This window comes from Natrix helvetica (genome assembly GCF_964273705.1).
Source record: "Natrix helvetica genome assembly, chromosome: 4".
Taxonomy (NCBI): Eukaryota; Metazoa; Chordata; class Lepidosauria; order Squamata; family Natricidae; genus Natrix; species Natrix helvetica.
Window position 1 is genome coordinate 117,547,457 of NC_138550.1, and position 21,538 is coordinate 117,568,994.

The 21,538-nt window shown below is 39.6% G+C and overlaps 1 protein-coding gene across 6 annotated transcripts in view; it reads right to left on the reverse strand.

Annotated features, from left to right (window-relative positions):
- Positions 1-21,538, reverse strand: part of PTPRM (protein tyrosine phosphatase receptor type M) — a 471,605-nt gene that overhangs the window by 399,297 nt on the left and 50,770 nt on the right. The gene's annotated exons all lie outside the window — the stretch shown is intronic.

Sequence of the window (21,538 nt, forward strand, 5' to 3'; positions counted from 1 at the left end):
CTGTGGCTACTTGTGCTCATTTCCAATTTCTTTATTGTTTTAATCCAGATTTCTCTTAACTTCAGCTATAGAATTAACTGCTGTTTTGCATTCACTGTGTCATCTGCTTATAAGATCAGCCTCAAAATGAGTGAGATACATCTGCAATTTGTCCTTTGTTTCTGCTGTAAGGCCTCGAATATAGCTGGTTTTGTAACCCCTATGGAATTAATAAACGAATCTCCACAAATCTGTCATAACAACTCTCTTTAGGTATTAAGTAATAGCACTGTCCAACAATCTCTGAAATTTAGGCCAGTCAGCTTTATTAAAGTTTTATGCCTACAATACATCTAAAGAGGATACTGTGAGGTCAAACTACAGCAATAACTGATACATAATTGGAGGTACTGAGAAATTGGGATAGGTAGGCAGATAACTTTGACACATTATTGGATTATATGGTTGCTCACAAGTGTGAATTATATCCCATTTGTCATGTAAGAGTCAAGTTATTCAAATTCGCCCATGTATAACAGCCTCCCCATTTTTATCGTCATTAGGATACTCCGAGATGTTGCTGTGACTATTGAAGTCGACAATGACATTATTTTATCCCTATTAAATATATTAAATTTGTCACCTTTGATCTCACTTAGTGGTGATTATACACTAAAGTGACCATACAGTAACTCGGTTATTACTTCCATGTTATTTATTTCTGATATTGTTGTGGACCGAACCAGGATACCAGGCTTCACAAAAACTGTGCTGCCGTAATGTTGGTGGTCTCTGCTTTTTATTAATTATGGATAAGATTAAAAGATATAAATAAAACATATAAACTGTCAAATTATAAAATATTATGATTGAGGATGTTCTGAACCAGAAAAAAGAAGTGTATATTTATCTGTTACAATAAAAATTATATCAGTATTTCAATTATTTCATAGTTTTGCTGCACAATTCTGACACTATCTTCCACCTACTTCGTCTAGCTTTTGCTGCATAAAAAACTTTATTGCTATCTATATCTATGTGTGTTTTCTCCCTGCCAGTACCAGTTTAGGAGCAGTTGTATAGTAAATTGAGATTCTAATGTAACTTAAGAAAGGCTGTATAATCTATTATACTTGCAATGGGTAACTATCTACAGATAAACTGTTTTTAAAATGAAATAATCATTCAGATGTAAGGTTAACAAAATAAAGCAGAAAAATTAATGTCTTTGCTCCATTTCTAGATGAACAGAAAAATAGATCAAGCATTGTTTAGAAACTGCAAACTATCTAGTCTCTCATTAAATAGCATGTGTCATCATACTGCAACTAAAGTTAATCTGTTTTTGAAACAGATAAATGCCTTATTTCTTTCTTAAAACTTCTAAATGTAAGATTAGCTAAATCAACAGGCATACAGTTCTATTAAAATAAGTGCTTATGGTTATCTTATTCATTATTTTTTTAAAAAATTTGATACTTGTATATAGAAATGTTCCAACAATAGATGGTGAATATTTCTCATAAAACAATTTCTGAAAAGTAAAAATTGTGACGTGACTTTTTGTGCACTTTTTTAAAATTATCAAGCTATTTCTTTAAAAACAACTTCTGTTGCTGATTTTATGAATCTGACTAAATGTTTAAAGGTTGTACATATGCAATGGGGTATATTATTCACAAAGCAAACTTTGGTCTTGATTATCTTAGTCACAGACTTCTTCATTCACACATTATACAAACAGTCTAGCATAGTTTTATAAGCATATTTCACCAGCTGTGGTTAAGTTATAAGCCATGGTTTTTAAGTTCTGAACTTACCTTGCTAGAAAAAAGAAATGCAGGATAATTCTTATGTTTACTATAAATGAAGTCAGACAACTATAGAATAAATGCACCTTGGTATTTAGTTAATGTTGATGAACAGGGCAGCATGCCAAATTATAGCATAAAGTTATTTTCCTATAGCAAATTACTTTAACCTGGTTAAAATAAAATATGTTTTAGAATAAACTTTAACTTATTACTAACAAGTTGCATTGGAATGAAGATATAGGAAAACCTTATATAAATATTGGCTTTGTGCAAAATAGGCTCTATGGAAATCCCAGCTTATTTACAATTACATTGCATTTTTACAAGGATAACTAGGGATGATATGCAGCACCTAGTTAATTAATTCTTCTGCAGCAGAGAACAACTACCTGTCAGACCCTCTTCGTCCCTTTCTCCCTTATGCCATTAACTGTTACAGTTGGAGGGGGGAGGGTTGGAGAACTCATTCCATTGTTGGCCCCAATCTGAAAGGTCCGCTTAGAGGCCCAAAGAGTTCTCCGTAAGTCCCTGACTTACTATACTTCAATTAATAGCACTTGATTGCTTAATATCCAGCATATAATTATGTCATATTTTGGATAAATATATATTTTAAAATCAATAAGTCAGAATTGGATTTCTTTAACTACAATTTAATATGCCCCACCACTTTAGACATTATTTCACACATTTTTAATAAAAGACCAAGTGCCATAAATTTAAAGCAAGCATATTTGTTTATCACATAATTTAGCTGTAAGGATTATCTGTAAACAGTGTTGAATTTGTAGGGATTTTAGATACTAAATGCAAGAAAATCTATATAAGTCCCATGTTCTAAAATTCAGGATTTAGAAATTAGTATATTTATTATATTAAGTCAGAATAGAATAATGAAAGAGGCTCTAATTTATTAGATTTTTAGGGTTTTTTTAAAGCCACAGTAAAAGCATACATATTTTCCATAATGAGAAACCATACTCCCATTTTTCTTAATAACAAATGCTTCATAATTATTTTTTTTAATCTGCAGATAATCTTGTGATCACCATGCTTTAAAATTAAAGATGACTGAGATTTTTAAAAGCAGATGGAAGCTGCAAAACAAAAAGTACACGGAATATGGAAAAAAGAAACATCTAAACAGATGTACGCTTAGGATAGGCGCTCTTGATAAAAGTATGACAACAAAGAATTGGGCATATCAGAAAAAATAACATATGGAGCTGTGTTTCTGCATTCATTTCATCACTTCTAAAAAATAAGTAGGTAGTTTGGCAAGCCTTTTTATTTAGTTTGTTGCAGATTTTATATCAGCTTCACTCTGAGAATCAGATAATAGAAAATAACTGTATTCCCCTTAAAGCAATTAACTGATCACTGTACTTTTACATTAATTAAAACTGAGTCACAACTAGTGCCTAATACAATTCCTTATGTACACTATGAATGCAATACAGAAGTTGCTAAATTTTATTTGAGAAAATTCAATAGTCTTGACAATTAACAGTTTAATGAGGACAGAGCTTACTGGACATTTTAATGGTATTTTCACTGATGTTATTATATGAAATCAGACATATATTCTTGGGCACAAGAATGTATTGCAGTTTGGGATAAACTATATTGCAGGTATCAGAGAATGGATAGTAACAGGTTATTTGCAAACAGACAGGAAACCTCTGAACCATTGCAGAAGATACAATGCAAGATACAGTTTAATAAAGCAAACTATGTTACTAGTTCTGACCAGCTGCTTTAGATAGCAGGGAATCGGTTATAGCTGAAGTGATATGTGGGGGTTTTTTTTTTAGAGAAGGGATTCATATCTAAATTCAGGAAGCCTGCCACTTTTCTTCATGAACAATATTCTAGGGTACTACAAACCCTATTTCTTAGAAAACCTGTACACTAGAGATAAAATTACTTAGTAGTATATAGACTTTAATTCTTGACATGATTGGATTAGTACTCCACTCTAATCCATCACATGGTATGGGCTTCAAAAGATGTTTTTGGATATTCTACAAAGTTATACTTTTTTCCTTCCCATTTTATATCCCTGCTGTTCTTATTAACTAAAAAAAAAGTTTTACTACTTTAAAAAATGGCTAAAAATCTTTGGGCATTGAAACGCTTTTTAACAGTATATTATCTTCATTAGCGATACAGTATTCAAAAGTTTAACAATGTAAGAAAGAATAGCAAATATTCCTGATGATCATATTGCCATTACACCTACATGTGTATTGGAAAAGAAATTTAGACTACAGGAGCGTATTCTATGGGCAATAGTTTCTCACACAATTTAAAACTATAATTTGGATTTTAAATTAAAGAGAAATACTATATATTGTTGTAAAGTGGAAGGTACTTTCATAGTTGTGGCAACTATGGAAAGACTTGTATTCCCTAAAGTTCAATAACCTAGAATTCTATAAATTGCAAGGTATTTATAAAGCGCAAAAAATCATCAAGTATGTTCACAATACAAATATTTTGTATTTTAGATTTAGGTCTACTTCTAAAAGGCAGTTTCCAGAACACAATGAACATTAGCAATGTTTTTAAATGTTGTTACTAGGTTTATTTGTTTGTGTCAATAATTTTACAACAGAAACTGGATTTAATCTAACTTTAAATTTAGATTTAATTATTTTTGATAATCTAAATGCAGCCATAATTAATATGCAACAATATCTTTTTTCCTCTATTTTTCAAAATACTGCACTTTTTGGCGTATAAGTCGCTCCGGAGTATAAAATATACCTTAGTTTTTGGGGAGGAAAATGAGGGGGGGGAATCTACCTCTGGCTACCAACATCCATGGTATTCAGCTGACTAACTTCCTGTCAGTGCGTGAGAGTTCATGACTTGGAACCCATGGTAACAAGGTCAGCCAATTAATAGGCATAGCAACTAAGTCAGCCAATGAGGGCTATTTGGACTCTGAAACAGTATTTGCTGTGTGAGCAACAAGGAAACAGGAAGGAGCCTGGCTTAGCTGAGAACTGAAAGTGAAACTGCTTGTGTTTTGCTTGTATTTACTGCTACCTTGGAAAACCTGCTTTTGGTATTGTATTGTATTGTATATTATTATTTTGAATCCTGCTGAATCAGTTACTTGTGTTTGCTTTCTGAATGTGATTACTGCTGCAAATTCTGACCAGGCAGGTCAGCTTTAGCACTGAAATAGATTATACTTATCTCATTAGCCCTCCATTGATAATACTGTTAGGTAAATACTTTTAAGATCTGGAATGAATGGAAACGATCAACTTGTTGACAACAAAGGAAAGAAATTACCCAATTGAGGCAATAAGATGCCTGGTGTCTTCCGAGTGCCAGGCTACTGGACCAGTAGCAATGATAAACTTGGGAATTCTGGCAGTTCTAAGTCAACTACATCTGGGGGACATCAATATGGTGGATGACTGCATTACTGGCTTTCCATATAAACATCTACTTCCCCATCTACTGCTGACCAATATGAAGCTGTTGTGGCCCAGCCGGTGCCGCTGTCACCAGACTCCTAGAGTGATACTCCATACGAGTCAGCTACAGAAGAGATGTGCGATCCTGGACAGGATTCGGAGGCTGAGCAGGAATCCGAGAGTCTGGTCAGCCACCAGGTGGCGCCAGAGGCATGGAGCAGCGGTGAGAGCGAGAGGAGGAGGACTCCCATTGCCCTGCCTTGGAGCAGCGGAGAGGATAGTGACTCAGCACTTAGTAGGGCGTTTCGGGATGCTCGTTTCCGGCACGCCCACAAACGCAAGGAGCGTGGCGTAATTATAGGCAGTAAAGAGCTCTCAGGTGCTGTTGGGAGATGCCCTTTTTAGGTTATAAAAGGGTTGACTCTGGACAGGCTCTGCGTAGCAATCAACAAAGGACTTTGGACAGCAACTCTAGTCTGGGATCCTGGCAAGCTGGATTGCTGCTTTTGTGTGTTCTGTCTTTGTGAGTTCTGTCTTGGTGGCTTGCTGCCACAAAGCCTCTTGTCTGTTGGTGTAATAAACCTTGTTCCCTTGTACTGTTCCGGAGTGTGTGTACTGTGTGGGCAACGGAGGAAGGGGGGGTCAGAACAGATTGATTGCTACCCCAAACGTATCTCCATTCAGCTATGATGGAGCAACTTCAGGCGGAGAATGCTCTCTTCGCACAGCAACTTGCCTTGCTAACAGCGCAGGTTGCACAGCTGTCTGCTCCTGCCAACCCCCCACCCCCCCAGCAGCAACGAAGGAAATGCCCAGTGGCCATGCCGGATAAGTTTGATGGCAGTCCGAAACTTTTCCCGACGTTCCTGGGCCAATGCCGGTTGTTCATTGCCTTGAGAGCGGAGGACTTTCCCACCGACCAGACGAAGGTGGGCTTTGTGATAAGCTTGCTCTCAGGCACAGCAGCACGGTGGGCTACGCCTTTGCTGACTCAGCCGAGCCCCCTGCTGGATGACTTCCAGGGTTTTTGCACTCATCTTCGGCTGACGTTCGAAGACCCCATCAAAGGAGAAACAGCCACCAGACTCCTGAAAGAGTTGCACCAAGGGCGTGGTTCTTTACTGGACTACATTACCGAGTTTCGGCTGCTCAGTCAGGACTCTGAGTGGAATGAGCCAGCCCTTATGGATGCTTTTCAGGATGGCCTGTCAGAGGACCTGCAGGATGAGCTGGTGAGAGTGGACAGGCCTCCAACGTTTGACGCGTCATCTATGCCTCCGGATTGACGGCCAGCTGCAGAGGCGGAGGCCTCGCCGAGCGTCCCGGGAGGTGCTGAGAGTGCCAGTTCCACGAGAGACTCCTGTCCCACGAGAGGAGCCCATGGAGTTGGGTGCAGCCAGACCCCGCTTGTCACGCACGGAGATGGAGAGACGGCGTGCAGGGGGGTTGTGTTTTTACTGTGGGGATCCGGGACATCTGGCTACGGGTTGCCCCAAGAAGGGAGGTGGAGGGGCTGCACGGTCTACGGCCCCCCCTCAATGACGGACCTCCGTCTCGGGAAACGGGGAAAGCCCGATCTGAGGGAGACTTCGGGTCGGGCACAGGCTGGAACAGAGGCGGAGTGGCCTCCACAACATCTGATTCTTGCAGCGCACATTCTCTTGTCGGGTAGTCCGCAGGGAATACCAGCCCATGCCTTGGTCGATTCCGGGGCTACCACGAATTTTATGGATGCAGCGTTTGTCACGAAATATCACGTCCCTCTGTGCCCGGTAGACCCTCCGATGCGAGTGGAGACCATTGACGGCCGGGTGCTTCTGTCTGGGCCCATCAAGAACGCCACACAGCCTTTGTGCCTGATCCTCGGGGAGCATGAGGAGGCCATTCAATTTTACGTGGCTTCGGGTCTGCATTTCCCCGTGGTGTTGGGCTTGGCTTGGCTGCGGGCGCACGATCCCCAGATCCACTGGTCGCAGAACCGCATCTCGTTCCCGTCCTTGCAATGCGTGGACCATACCCATCATGTTTGCGCAGCTCAGGTGCCCAGTTCGGCCGAGGTGACAGTGCCGCCGGATTTAGCGGAGTTCGCGGACGTGTTTAGCGAGCAGGAGGCGGATCAACTGCCACCGCACCGGCCTTACGACTGTCCCATTGACCTGGTACCTGATGCAAAACTCCCGACGGGCCGCCTATACTCCATGTCTGAACCGGAGTTGGCCGCATTGCGGGACTTCCTTGACAAGAACCTGGCCCGGGGTTTTATCCGGCCTTCGTCTTCGCCCTTGTCTGCCCCAGTTTTGTTCGTCAAAAAGAAGACTGGGGATCTAAGACTTTGTTGCGATTACCGGCGCTTGAACGCCATCACGATCCGTAATCGCTACCCGTTGCCTCTGATTCCCAAGTTGTTGGAGCGGCTCCGGGAGGCCGTGGTGTTTACAAAACTGGACTTACGTGGAGCTTACAATCTGGTCCGAGTCAGGGCGGGGGACGAATGGAAGACAGCCTTTGGCACCCGATACGGACATTTTGAGTATACCGTCATGCCGTTCGGGTTGACCAATGTCCCAGCTGTCTTCCAACATTTTATGAACGATATCTTTCGGGACCTTTTGGATCAGTTTGTCGTCATCTACCTGGACGACATCTTGATCTACTCTACGTCCCGGAAGGATCATCAACAGCACTTGCGTCAGGTCTTGCAGCGCCTTCGAAAGCATCGCTTGTTTGCCAAGCTGGAGAAGTGTCAGTTCTGGCAGACCACCATCGAGTTCCTGGGGCACCGTATATCCCCTGAAGGAATTGCGATGGAGCCAGGCAAGGTGGAGGCATTACGAAGTTGGCAATCTCCTCGACGGATGAAAGACGTTCAGAGACTCCTCGGGTTTGCCAACTACTACCGGTCCTTCATCCCCGGCTTTGCTTTCTTGACCGCGCCCCTCACTCGACTCCTGCAAAAGAAAGTGCCGTTTCACTGGGGGTCCACGGAACAACAAGTGTTCGTGGCCTTGAAGCGCGCTTTTACAAAGGAGCCGATCTTGAAACACCCTGATCCCCATCGCCCCTTTGTAGTCGAGGCGGATGCGTCCGACATCGCGGTGGGGGCGGTGTTATTGCATGCTCACGCCCCTGATGGCACCCTTTTCCCTTGCGCCTATTACTCTCGGAAACTCAATCCGTCCGAGCGCAATTATACCATCTGGGAGAAGGAGTTGCTGGCTATCAAGGCGGCGTTCGAAGCCTGGCGACATCACCTGGAGTGGGCCAGGCATCAGGTCGAAGTCCGGACAGACCATCGGAATCTGGAGTTTTTGACAACAGCGCGGAAGCTCAATCAGCGCCAGATCCGGTGGTCTCTGTTTTTTGCCCGGTTCCACTTCAAGGTCACGTATATCCCCAGTGCCTTGAACCAGAGGGCGGATGCCCTATCTAGAAAGCCAGAGTACTCAGACCCTGCTGACTCCCTGCCCCCCCGGACGGTCCTACCCGTCGAGTCCTTCGCTGCAATCCAGGAACCCGTGCATTTACGGTCGTTGATACGGAATGCGCAGCGAAACGACGAGTGGGTGGAACAACGGTGGGCAGAGGTAGGGCCGACATCCCCGTGGACCTTTGACGAGGACCTTTTGAGGTATCGGGATCGGCTCTACGTGCCTGCAGGACCGCTCCGTGGATTGGTTCTCTCCCAATGTCATGACACTCCGGCAGCGGGACACTTTGGCCTGTTCAAAACTTTGCACCTGGTTTCCCGTACGTTTTGGTGGCCTCGCCTGCGACACGACGTGCAGACGTACGTCACGTCATGTGTGCAGTGTTGACAGGCCAAATCAGCGACAGGAGCTCCTCCAGGCTTGCTACAGCCATTGCCGACCCCGGACAGACCCTGGGGAGCCGTGTCCATGGACTTCTTGACGGAACTGCCTCCGTCGTCCGGTTTCACTACGGTCCTAGTGGTGGTGGACATGCTCACCAAGATGGCGCATTTCATCCCCTGCCGGAGATTGCCGACAGCCCGCACCACCGCCCGCATGTTCATCCAGCACGTGTTCCGGCTGCACGGCCTACCTGACCGGGTCGTCTCCGATCGTGATACACAATTCACGGCCCAGTTCTGGAAAGGGCTGATGGCCGCTCTTGACGTTCAAGTTTGTCTGTCCTCGGCGCACCATCCCGAAACCGATGGAGGGACGGAGAAGGTGATTGGGATTCTGGAACAATATCTGCGCTGCTTCATGAACCAGCAGCAGAACAATTGGGCGGAGTACCTCGCCGTGGTGGAGTTTGCGTTCAACAACTCGCAGCACTCCTCCACACGGACGACGCCTTTCATGGCGAACGTCGGGTACCACCCTCGTTTTTTCCCTCTCACCCCCGTGGACTCTCCGGTCCCCGCAGCGCAGGATTTCCTCTCTGAGCTTCAGGCGGTTCACCAGATGGTGCGCCGCTACTTGAATCAGGCGAAGGAGGATTACAAGCGGGTGGCGGACAGGTCTCGCCGTGCGGTGCCGGAATTGGCCGTGGGTGATCGCATGTGGTTGTCCACGCGGCATCTTCCATCCCACCGGCCTACGAGGAAGTTGGACCACCGGTATCTGGGGCCGTTCCCTGTGGAGGCCGTTATCAATCCGGTGGCCTATCGCCTGACCCTCCCGCACTCGATGCGAGTACACCCGGTGTTCCATCGCTCGCTCCTGATCCCTGAGCGGTCGGATTGTCCTCTCCGACGTCCCTCTTCACCCCTGCCGTCGTCGCCTGACGTGCACGCACGGCCATCGCACAGAGTGACCCGGATCCGTGACTCGAGATGGCTCAAGGGTCGGTTCCAGTATTTGGTCGACTGGGCGGACGAGGACTCGGACGGGGGGTCCTGGACCGATGCGACGGCTGTGCATGCTCCAGCTTTGGTGCGGGCCTATCATGGACAATTTCCCTCTCGACCGCATCCCGAGCGTCAGGCCCAGGGGAAGGGCCCTGCGGTGAGGGATAGTGTTGTGGCCCAGCCGGTGCCGCTGTCACCAGACTCCAAGAGTGATACTCCATACGAGTCAGCTACAGAAGAGATGTGCGATCCTGGACAGGATTCGGAGGCTGAGCAGGAATCCGAGAGTCTGGTCAGCCACCAGGTGGCGCCAGAGGCATGGAGCAGCGGTGAGAGCGAGAGGAGGAGGACTCCCGTTGCCCTGCCTTGGAGCAGCGGAGAGGATAGTGACTCAGCACTTAGTAGGGCGTTTCGGGATGCTCGTTTCCGGCGCGCCCACAAACGCAAGGAGCGTGGGCGTAATTATAGGCAGTAAAGAGCTCTCAGGTGCTGTTGGGAGATGCCCTTTTTAGGTTATAAAAGGGTTGACTCTGGACAGGCTCTGCGTAGCAATCAACAAAGGACTTTGGACAGCAACTCTAGTCTGGGATCCTGGCAAGCTGGATTGCTGCTTTTGTGTGTTCTGTCTTTGTGAGTTCTGTCTTGGTGGCTTGCTGCCACAAAGCCTCTTGTCTGTTGGTGTAATAAACCTTGTTCCCTTGTACTGTTCCGGAGTGTGTGTACTGTGTGGGCAACGGAGGAAGGGGGGGTCAGAACATGAAGCTATGCATACTTTTATATCAGGAGTATCGCCAATTCTCTAACCAGTTATTGTTTATGTTATTGCATATTACTTTACATTTTTTCTTACCTATTTATTATCACTTTAAAAATCATTATTGTCCTATAATTACTTTCCTTTCTTGGTCTAATCAAATCTTCTGACAGCATCTAAAAATAAAATTAGTAATACTCATCCATAATAACATGCTGTCCTGTACTTGGAAACCGCTTCTGGACTTTGTGCTTGAGGTGGATTTGTTGTTATAGAAATGACTAGTTAATACAATTATGTAAAATTAAAAAGTTGAAGTTTGATGTTAATGCATTATTCTACTGCACCAAAGGGAGTCAGAAGTCAATGCCTCCCCCCACTTTTCTTTCCCTCACTTTTTCCTTCCGTATTTCCGTACTATTTACTTTTGTATTTTCTTTGTAAGATATATTATAAACTAATAAAAATAATTTCAAAATAAGATGCTCTCCTGTCTTGTTCCTGGAATATAATTGTCAATTGATATATCAGTAGTTTCTTGATAAACTACTACCATTAAAATAAATAATTAAAACTGTGAAAAATTTAAGTTTATGTCATATGGAGATCTCCCCTTGCATATGTGCTTTCACAGCAAACTTTTTTTTTATTTTTGAAATTAGCATACGCCATTGGAAAGCTCTGAAAATATCTTCTTTTCCACATTTTTCTCATTGCTTTAATATTCTCTAAATACTTCTATGTCAGCGAGTAGATGTAGCCACATTACTTTACTCTATCAGATTTCTGATGTGGCACATATGAAAATTAGAGATAACAGAGCCTCATTTGTTTAAACCTCAGGATTAGTCCAAGTTCAATCAGTCTACCATATGTCATTAACAGTAATGGTGTTACAACAGCAGAAAAAGGCAATCTGAGGATAAAAACAAAATAAATGAGTTAAGAATCTAAGAAGCTTTTACAATTTCATTCTCCTCTGCAATGCTATACAACTAGAGTAAAGGAATTCAGAGATCAAAGTGGATATAGAATAGCCATGATCTGCCTGTTATAGCATGGATCCATTAATATACCTTATAAACGTTATTAACTACAAAAGGGAAGGCATATTCTATGTGCATTTGTCAATCCAATGGTACTTGAATGACAATTGAAACATACAGGAATGCTGGAATACTGCTATCATGTCACCCCTAGTCCTTCTTTTCTCTAGGCTGGCCATACCCAATTCCTGCAACCATTCTTCATATGTTTTTGTCTCTAGGCCCTTAATCATCTTAGTTGCTCTTCTTTGCACTTTTTCCAAAGTCTTGACATCTTTTTTGTAATATGGTGACCAAACCTGGATGCCGGATTGTGATGGGATGAATGGAGAATGGGAAGTATGGGCCAAAATACCTATAAGATCCTACATTGAATAAGGGTATTTTGTTCCATTGCACTTAGATCTACAGGCTAGCTAAATCAGAGTTACATTTTATATAATCATTTCAGAGGTTTATTTAATGTAATTTAATTGTTCAATTTTGAAGCCATGAAATATAGAGATAAAGACAGAGACATACGGATACAGACAATAGTCAGGATTTATGCCATGAAAAGCTGTATAAATGATAGCCAGGAGCTTGAATTGCACCTTGATGTCAACAGTACACCAAACAATGATGATTTGTCTGTGTACAGCAACTCACCCATCAATGTCCTGGTTGCTGCTTCTGAATAGTCTTCAAAGATGGTCCCATGTAGAGTGCATTGAGTTGTCCAAAGTATCTGAAGGGCCTTACAACTCATGCACCAGGTGAATTTGAGCAAAGGCCACCCTGGCTAAAACTGTCACCTGCTCTTTGAGAATCAGCTCTGACCTCAAGAGGACCCCAGACTGCAGACCAATCTTGCATGGGAAAGGGCAACCTTATTAAAGATGAAACATCCCCAGAACCAAGAGGACAAAAAGGACTGAATGAACATCATTCTGTAAATCAGGTACATTCTTATTACAATTACAATTATTATTATTAGGTGGTCTTGGATTTAATTCTAATTTACAACAGCTTACAAATTGCTTTAAAATACCTGCAGTATAGTTTAACTCTATAAACAATAAAATGATACCTACATACTATGATTTCATCTAGAGATTTCCTAGCAGAAAGATGGAGTTTTGAACTCACAGAACCAGGAGGAAAATTAGTATTTTGTTAGTATTTGTGACCAATAGTGAGGCAACTAATGCTTTAATGTTATCAGTCTTCTTCATAAATTATAAAGTGTTACCTATGGAGGAAATGTAAAACATACATTCAGTTCCACTGTTTCTTCCACATTACAATGCTTCATGGACTCTGATTAGCATTAGAAAAGAACTTTCTTAACAACATGAGATTAAAATAGAGAGAAGGGCTAGGGCTCATGAAGACATTTTTTCTTCTACAGATAAGAATTTGACAATACCTAGAGAAAGCTAGCAGATTTCTATTTACAATAAATCACTGGCTTCTCTATTGTTTTTCTGAGATCATTGAGTTTCTACCTTTTCTTCCCTCAGTTTTTTTTTATTTCACAAGTCACTGCTGATTTTATGATCTCATTTCACAATTAGCCCTATAAATTCCCTGATCCTTCACTTGTTTATTTCCTGAAGCATTTAATTATTGTTAGCTTTTTATTAAACTCAGCTTCTTTTTTCCATTTCAGCCACCTTCTGTTAAACAGCTTATCTTATTTTCAAACATATGTGAAGTTTCCTGATCAAAGATATTATATAGAGCAGAACAGCGGGGTTGTTACAGTATATTTTATTTCTGACAATTTCTCCCTTTAACATTTCTCAGCAACAATGTAATACAATGATTGTGCTGGTGATAAATACTAAAATGAATTCACAAATAAAACTACATATATTTGTCTGAGATTACGAAAGGTTATAGTTTACTTTGTACAAAAGTAAAGATGCAGCATTTTAGAAGTAAATGTTTTTAACAGAAAATAAAACTGTGAAGTATGTTATTACAAAGCAAGCTTTATATGTAATATATGCTTGAAGTAAAACCTACCTATGGAAAAACTGAAATGGATTTTTCTATCCTCAAGGTTATAGAAAAAATTATATCCAAGATAATCCATCCTTAATTATCTGTGGTATTTGCTGACCTTTGAAATTTAATTATAGAAGGAAAATGGTTTCAAGTTGTCTGTATCTCTTACATCATATTCTGATACCAACAGCATCCATTTAAATTCAGAACTTCATTAATTTTACATTAACAGAGACAGAATTTTGATAAATCTACTATAGTACAAATTATATAATTTCATTATCTTCAAACCTGGTTCCTTACTGTCATTTAGTTACTTCATTATTCATTAGCTATGCTTTATTTTCATTAAAATCTTAATGGCATGCATCGAAGTAACCCTCCAGAAAGATCTACATCAAAAATGCTCAGCTGTTTTAGTCATTCTAGGTATATAAAACTCCAGAAACTTTGAAGGACCAAATGTGTGTTTGTTGTTACAGCAAAATAACAACAACAATGGTACAATCTTTGCTTTTAGCAGATTTTGGAATGGCCAAAATCTTTTATAGAGTATTTGGGGCATACTAAGCAGTAGGAAACATCATATCAGCATGTCATGGCAATGATTGTATTATTCATTTGTATGCTTTGCAATATAGCAATATTAATTAAGAGAATGCACTTTCTTATTTCAAACCAGGAAATTCCAATGCTCTTTACAAGCCAATTTAATTTCTGTTGATTCAATGTATTTAGAAATGTTATGCGCTCATGACTAATAAAAAACTTGGATCTCCAGGTTGTATAATTTAGCCCCATAGTTAAACAGCATTTTCATTTCCCACTAACAAAGAGAAGCTGTAAAGCAATGAATCGGTGATATGGAAACATCTGAAGACTTGGCCTCAAACTTTCCTCAGCAGTCTTCCTGTACTGCCCGAAATAAGAACACTATGGTATATCCTCAATTGCACATACATGGAAGTATAGAACTGTAATAGGTACTTGAAGTACACAGGCATACTAAGATGGTTTCCAAAGCAGTGGTTTACACATAAAAATTAGATAAAACAAGAAATTAATGTAAGAATACTAACAAAGTTTACAGATGAAATACACTAAATTTTATTTTATCATATATATCTGTAGGAAGGAAAACTGGATTAATACATTAGTCATCATGCTAGACACAGTTGACTACTAGAATATATTCTATTCTATTCTATTCCAGTCCAGTCCAGTCCAGTCCAGTCCAATATAAAAAGCAGTGATGACGTAGTGGTTAAAATGCAGTACCGCAGGCTAACTCACTGCTTACTCCAGGAGTTTGATACTTCCATCCTTCTGGGGCCGGAAAATGAAGACCCAGATTGTTAGGGGCATATGCTAACTCTGTAAACTACTCAAAGAAGGCTGTAAAGCACTGTGGAGCAGTATATAAGTCTAAATGCTATTGCTATATATGTTTAAATTAGAGACAGGACAAGACAACAAGTGTGGCAAATGACCCATATGAATGACAATATACAATAAGAGTGGGATGGCTGATTGTCCTTAGATCCCTTTTCTTAAAGAGCATCCCTTTTCAGAAACCGCAGGACAAGTTGTCTCAGTAACTACTCTCTTTCTTTGGAACAGCAAAACTGGTAAGATTAAGTTGGTGTCAGGCCTGTAGTTATGTTCTTTTTAGGATCTTTGGCCTGCCACACTTTCTTATAATTTTCTATGCTGTTTCATTAGTGTAGTAGTTGGGAGGGGGGAATAGAAAGGAGTAGGATTGTGGAATGTATGTTGTCATTCTTTTATAGAAGCCAAGGTCATCTTTTGTCTCCGCACCTCGACACCTGACCGGAAGCAGAGGGGTGTAGATGCCAGCGTGGAAGATGATGATTGGAACATGTGATGGATTTGTGGGTGTGGGGACAGATCATGAACTTTCAACTGGGTGGAATTCCAGGATGCAAATCAGAGTTGGAATTCCATAGAGGTGCTAACTTGCCTGTAGAATAAATTGGACCTTTAAGGATGTTTTGCCTTGGACAATGATTTATTTCTGCATGGTATTTAGAACCCTAACAGTTGGTTTCAATTCCATTAGTTTTTGGAAAGTAATTAAAACTTGATTCTTTTGTGAATCAAGTAAATTCAGAGTAAATTTATTTGGTTACAGCTGTTTCTTCATACGCTTTCTTTTTTCTGTTTGTTTTATTATGATTTTGATTTTAGTGTTTTCTTTTGTTTTGGATTTTATGATACTTTGAACCAATTAAAAAATGAAACAGAGGAAGGAATTGTCGAAAGTTGTGAGTTTTGACCTAGTCAAGGTTCTAAAGAAGAATTTAGGTAACAGTTAATAAATAATAGCAACAGCAAGAAATAACATGATTAAACACTTGGATGTTTCAAAGTAGCATGTTGTTCTGGAGGTGACATGCTCAGAAAAAAGAGTTATATCCCATCAGAGCTTTATAATGAATAATTTTAGTCAGTCTAGAAACCATTTTTAATTTGAACTCTGGTTTGCCTGACGAGATTGGTAATCTGTTCTCAACATGATCTCTAATCTCACAATCTTTGCATATTTAATTATCATCAATTGAATTAGAAAAAGTATGTATGTCAGGTGCAATTACCAAGAAATCTTCCATTTAATATGAAAACAAAAGACTTTAGAGGAAATGCATTGTTTAGAGAGTTCTGGGCTTCAGAGTCATTTCTGAAAGAGCAACTATTATTTCTGTGCTGGTTTATGACATATTTATTGCTGTTAATTTCCAAGTTGCTTATTGTCTTCATAGCCATTAAAAATAACCTTTATGCTCTTTATCAGCTTTGTCCATCTGTTTTCTTGAAATCTGGAGAATAACAACTCAGTTTATAGATTTTTTAAAAGCAATTTAACCAATCAAAAATAAAACAAAAGAATATATGCCCAACATCCATAAAAAGTTTGCTTAGCTATTTATAAAAACCATCAGTTTGTAAACTGCTGTTACTCACTTGGTTAGAATTACATTTAAACACTGGAGATAATGGCAATTATTTCCTATTTCATGTACATAAATTAATAATTTAGAAAGTGAACAACAGGATCTGCATAAAACTAAAAAAAAACTTTAAAATTCTTTTCAAATTTGTAACATATAATACTAATATATTAATATAATTTTAATATTTTTATTTTATTTTTAAACAAACAAAAAACATAAAACACGTACAACCTTCTTCCAGTTCATATAGCGTGTCATTTGGTTACAAGATTTTGTTTGTCCTTCCCATGATCACCACTTACAATTATATATCGAACCACAAATTGTTTATTAGATAAACATAAGTACATTATTATTAAATGTCAATTTTTCAACTCTAATTATTATTCCTTAATTTTAAACAAGTTATTCTGAATATTGAATCCATGCATACATCATTTTGCATCAATAGTTCAACTCCAATTATTATTCCTACGTTTAAAACAAAATATTCTATATATTGAAATCAGACATACAACATTATTCCATTAGATTGTTCTAATCTGTTTAACAGTGCTAAACCCTATTGCATATATCATTCTATTATTCTTAAAAAATAAAAAGTTCTCCCACTTTTTCCATTACCATGATTTTTTATCTAACTATTGATAAAACAAATCCCAAACCTTGTAAAATTGTTCATCCTCTTGTTCTCTAATTTCAAATGTCAATTTACTCATTTCTGAACATTCCATAATTTTTTGGATAGTTTCCTCCTGCATTGATATTTTCTCATTTTTCCATTTTTTTGAAAATACAATTCTAGCTGCTGTTAAAAAAATTACAATCAAATATTTCAAGTCTCTATTATATATTTCTGGTATAATTCCCAATAAAAAAGTCTCTGGTTTAAAATCTATACGTTTTTGTGTCATTTTCTCCAACCATGTGTGGATCGTCATCCAATATCTTTTAGCTTCTGCGCAAGTCCACCACATATGGTAATATGAACCCAGTGTCTGATAACATTTCCAACACCTTTCTGATTTATTCTTGAACATTCTTGCTATTCTTGTCGGGGGGTAGATGCCACCTGTAAAACATCTTATACAAATTTTCTTTATATGCTGTTGATATTGTCATTTTGTAATTTTGGGACCACAATTTCTGCCATTTCTCTAATTCAATCCCATTACCAATTTTTTCCTCCAAGCTATCATAGTTCCTTTAACTTGTTCTTCTTCTAACTTAACCTCTAGTAAGTGTCCATAAAGTTTTTTATTACTTTTTCATCAGTACCCATCAAAATTTTATATAACTCAGTCATTTTAACATAAAAACCTTCCTCTTTACGGTCCTTGTCATATCTAGATTGTATTTGCACATATGAAAACCAGTTCATCTTTATACCTTCCTTTTCCAGATCTTGTATAGATTTAAGTTCACCCTCTGCATTCAATATTTCACCATATCTAACTGTTTGTTCCTTTTTGTATATTATTGCATATGAAAAGGCTTCGATAGTTGATAGCTAGACTGGAATTTTTAAATAATATTGTCTTTTAATCTTCTCCCAATTTAATAGCAAAGCCTCCCGTAGATAATGTCTTCTAAAGTACCCTTTTAGTTCCCTTGTACCATAAAAGGGCATGCCATCCCAACAATAGATCATGTCCTTCAAGAATCAATAATCTGTTATTCCTTAGTGTTATCCATTCTTTAACCCACATCAAACTTGCTGCCTGGTATATAGTTCCCAATTGGGCAGGCCCAATCCTCCTCTTGTTCTTGCATCTTGTAACAATTTTAGCTCAAACAACTTTAAGACCAGAAATATGAACAAGCTATGACCAGAATTTTCAATTTCCCACCATCTCTTCAACTTATTGAAAAGGGCTGATTTTGAAATGCTTGTCAATCCCACATATCCTTAGTTTAAAAGAGTACAGCCCTAGAAATATTAGAGGATTAAAAATAGTGGAAGAAATGCAGAGTACTTTCAACGTGTTCAAGTGGCTCATTCTAATAGTTCCCATAAAATAGTTAATTGCATGAAAATGAAAAGTCCATTATTAGAAGGAAGCCCAATTTACAACATGGTATTCTATTAGAGTGACTCATAAAATCAAGACCAAGAGCTGCTTCATATGTACTCTGCCTATAGATGCTCATACTGAAGTGTGTATCATGTTCTCTGAACAAGAAAAATACTACATCCATTAATTCTTATACTATGCTACAAAATTTGGTCAAGGAGTCCCCAAGGAGAAATTATAGCTGCTTGCCTTTTCAAATCCTGCAATTGAGTCTGCTGACCTAAATAAAAGTGCTTATCTTACCATAGTGAAATGCCACTAAAAGGGTTACTAAAAAGAGGAAGTCAAACATAACAATATTGCAAAAAGCTAATAAAAGGGTCACGCTTTTTCAGAGACTTTTAAAGCTGAGCTAGATTTTTTTCCACTCTACTTTTTCAGAAATTGATATCAGCTTTCAGAACCTATGTAAGTTCATGCCAGGTATTATTGTTTTTTCTCCTCATCAGAGTGATAGAAGTGAAAAACTATTCTATTTGCCGAATATCCCAAAGAATCGCCATCACAATGGTTAATTTGTGTGATCTAACAGCAGTATTTCCTATAAAAGGTTCATCAGCAGTTCTAATCAGAAGTTTCACTTTTAGAAATTGATCCAGAATGATACATTTCTACACTGAAGCTGAAAAGTAAAGATCACTGGGATTCAAAATGTTTTACTATCAGTTCTGTGGGCAGGGCTTGGTGGGCAGGGCTTGGTGGGCGGGGCAAAGGAAGGATACTGTAAAAACCCCATTCCCTCCCAGCTCCTGGGGGTAGGATTCTGTAAAACCTCAATTCCCTTCCCACATCACTCTAGGGGAAGGATACTGTAAAATTTCCATTTCCATCCCATTCCAGAGGAAGGATACTGTAAAATCTCCATTCCCGCCCCACCCTCTCAAAAACAGAACAGGAAGTAATCAGAATTTGATGAGATGGGAGAAGCCAACAAAAGAAAGGTCAAGTTTGAAAACAGCTTTCCAGAAGAGCAATTTTCTCCCAAAAAATAATAACAAGATCCCCTGGAGCATCCCTATAGGAAAACCTTGGAAAGCATCTGACTGCTCCATTCTAAACCCTCCTCAATCTTGTTCACACAATGCAGAACAGAGTATGTGCAGCCCATCCTATATTTCAAAATACATACACATAAAACATACACACAGCACAAGAACCCAATTATAGGTAATATTTGAAGTCCGCACGCTGTAGAATCTGGTTTAAAACAAAGTGCTCTGCATAGGATTAAAATGTGAGCCAAAAGTAAATAAAGAAGTGAAGGCATGTTTTTTGATAGATCAAGTCTTAATTTACAATTGGAAAAAAAATATCCATATGGTCACATAGTCCATAGTCCACGATCACTTTTATATGCAACCTTTCATTTTGATTCAGTCACAAATTGAAGGAGTGCTCTATTTATTAGTGCTTATTGCTACTGCACAACAGTCGTATGTAAAGTAGGTCTGTAGAAGTAATTCTGACTGACATTAGGCAGGGTTGTGCTTTGGCACCTTTATCGTTTACTTTTATATAAACAACCTGGCCTTGTCTTTAGATAAACTGACTCATCATTCTCTAAAGCTGTCATATAAACACATCACAGCCTTTCTTTCCAGTATGTTAATAGTACAGCTATACTGTTTCAGATTGAATCGTGGGTATGAAATAAGCATTACACCTTCTGGTCCTGTTTGCAAAGATTGCATGATTTCAACATAAACTATAATAAGGCCAAAATACATACGTGTCCAAAGCAACCCAAATTGTACCTAGAAGTTGAACCACATGAATATAGACCATTTAAATATCCAGGTACAGCTTTAAATATCTCCTGCAATCAGCCTATGTATGACTGAATGTTCAGGAGTCAATTTTGGCCATCCAAGTCTTTTGATGTTCAAAAATTGCCCTACATGTGGCGGTGGCAGTAAATTATTTATAGTCCAAGTTGAAATATGGATGATTTATGGAACTGATAAAGGGACACTTAGTAATATTACAGTTCTGGAGTCCTTGCAACAAAGTTTTGGGGAAATTAATTCCAAGTGTCATGCTGACTCTCAAATGTAGTTCCATATCAATAAGTAGATATGATCCGCATCAAGAAGCAATGTTGAACCTGCAATGTGGATTTTAACTTACTGGTTTAAGTTATTTTTTCCTTGTTTCCTTGTTTTATATCTTTTAGCAGATATTTTTATTACTAAATGGTAAGGTCATATTATATAAAAACTGAATCAGTATGGATAGTCACAATAAACTCTATTAGCTCTGGGTTATGATTAGATTAGTCAGAACTAAGGCACAGAGTTTAGATATCTAGGAATAAGGAATTCTACCATATCTACCAATAGGGAGTTATCTTGCTAATCACAGTTAGTTACTGTGTTTCCCCCAAAATACGACAGGGGCTTATTTTCTTTTGCCCCACGAAATATGGCCTTGGGCTTATTATCAGGGAGGGCTTATTGTTTTGGGGCTGCCGGACAGCTGCTCCCTTGTGAACTGGCTCCTGAAGAGCTGGGCACAGTCTCAGGGGCGAAGCAGCCATGAGGTAACCATGCTCATGAGTAGCCGCCCAGAAAATCCCCTCTCCAGGCGGGCAGAGTGCCATTCATTGACCTAGGCAGTATCCCTAAGGTGCCAAGTCATGTTGCGCTCTGCCCGGCCC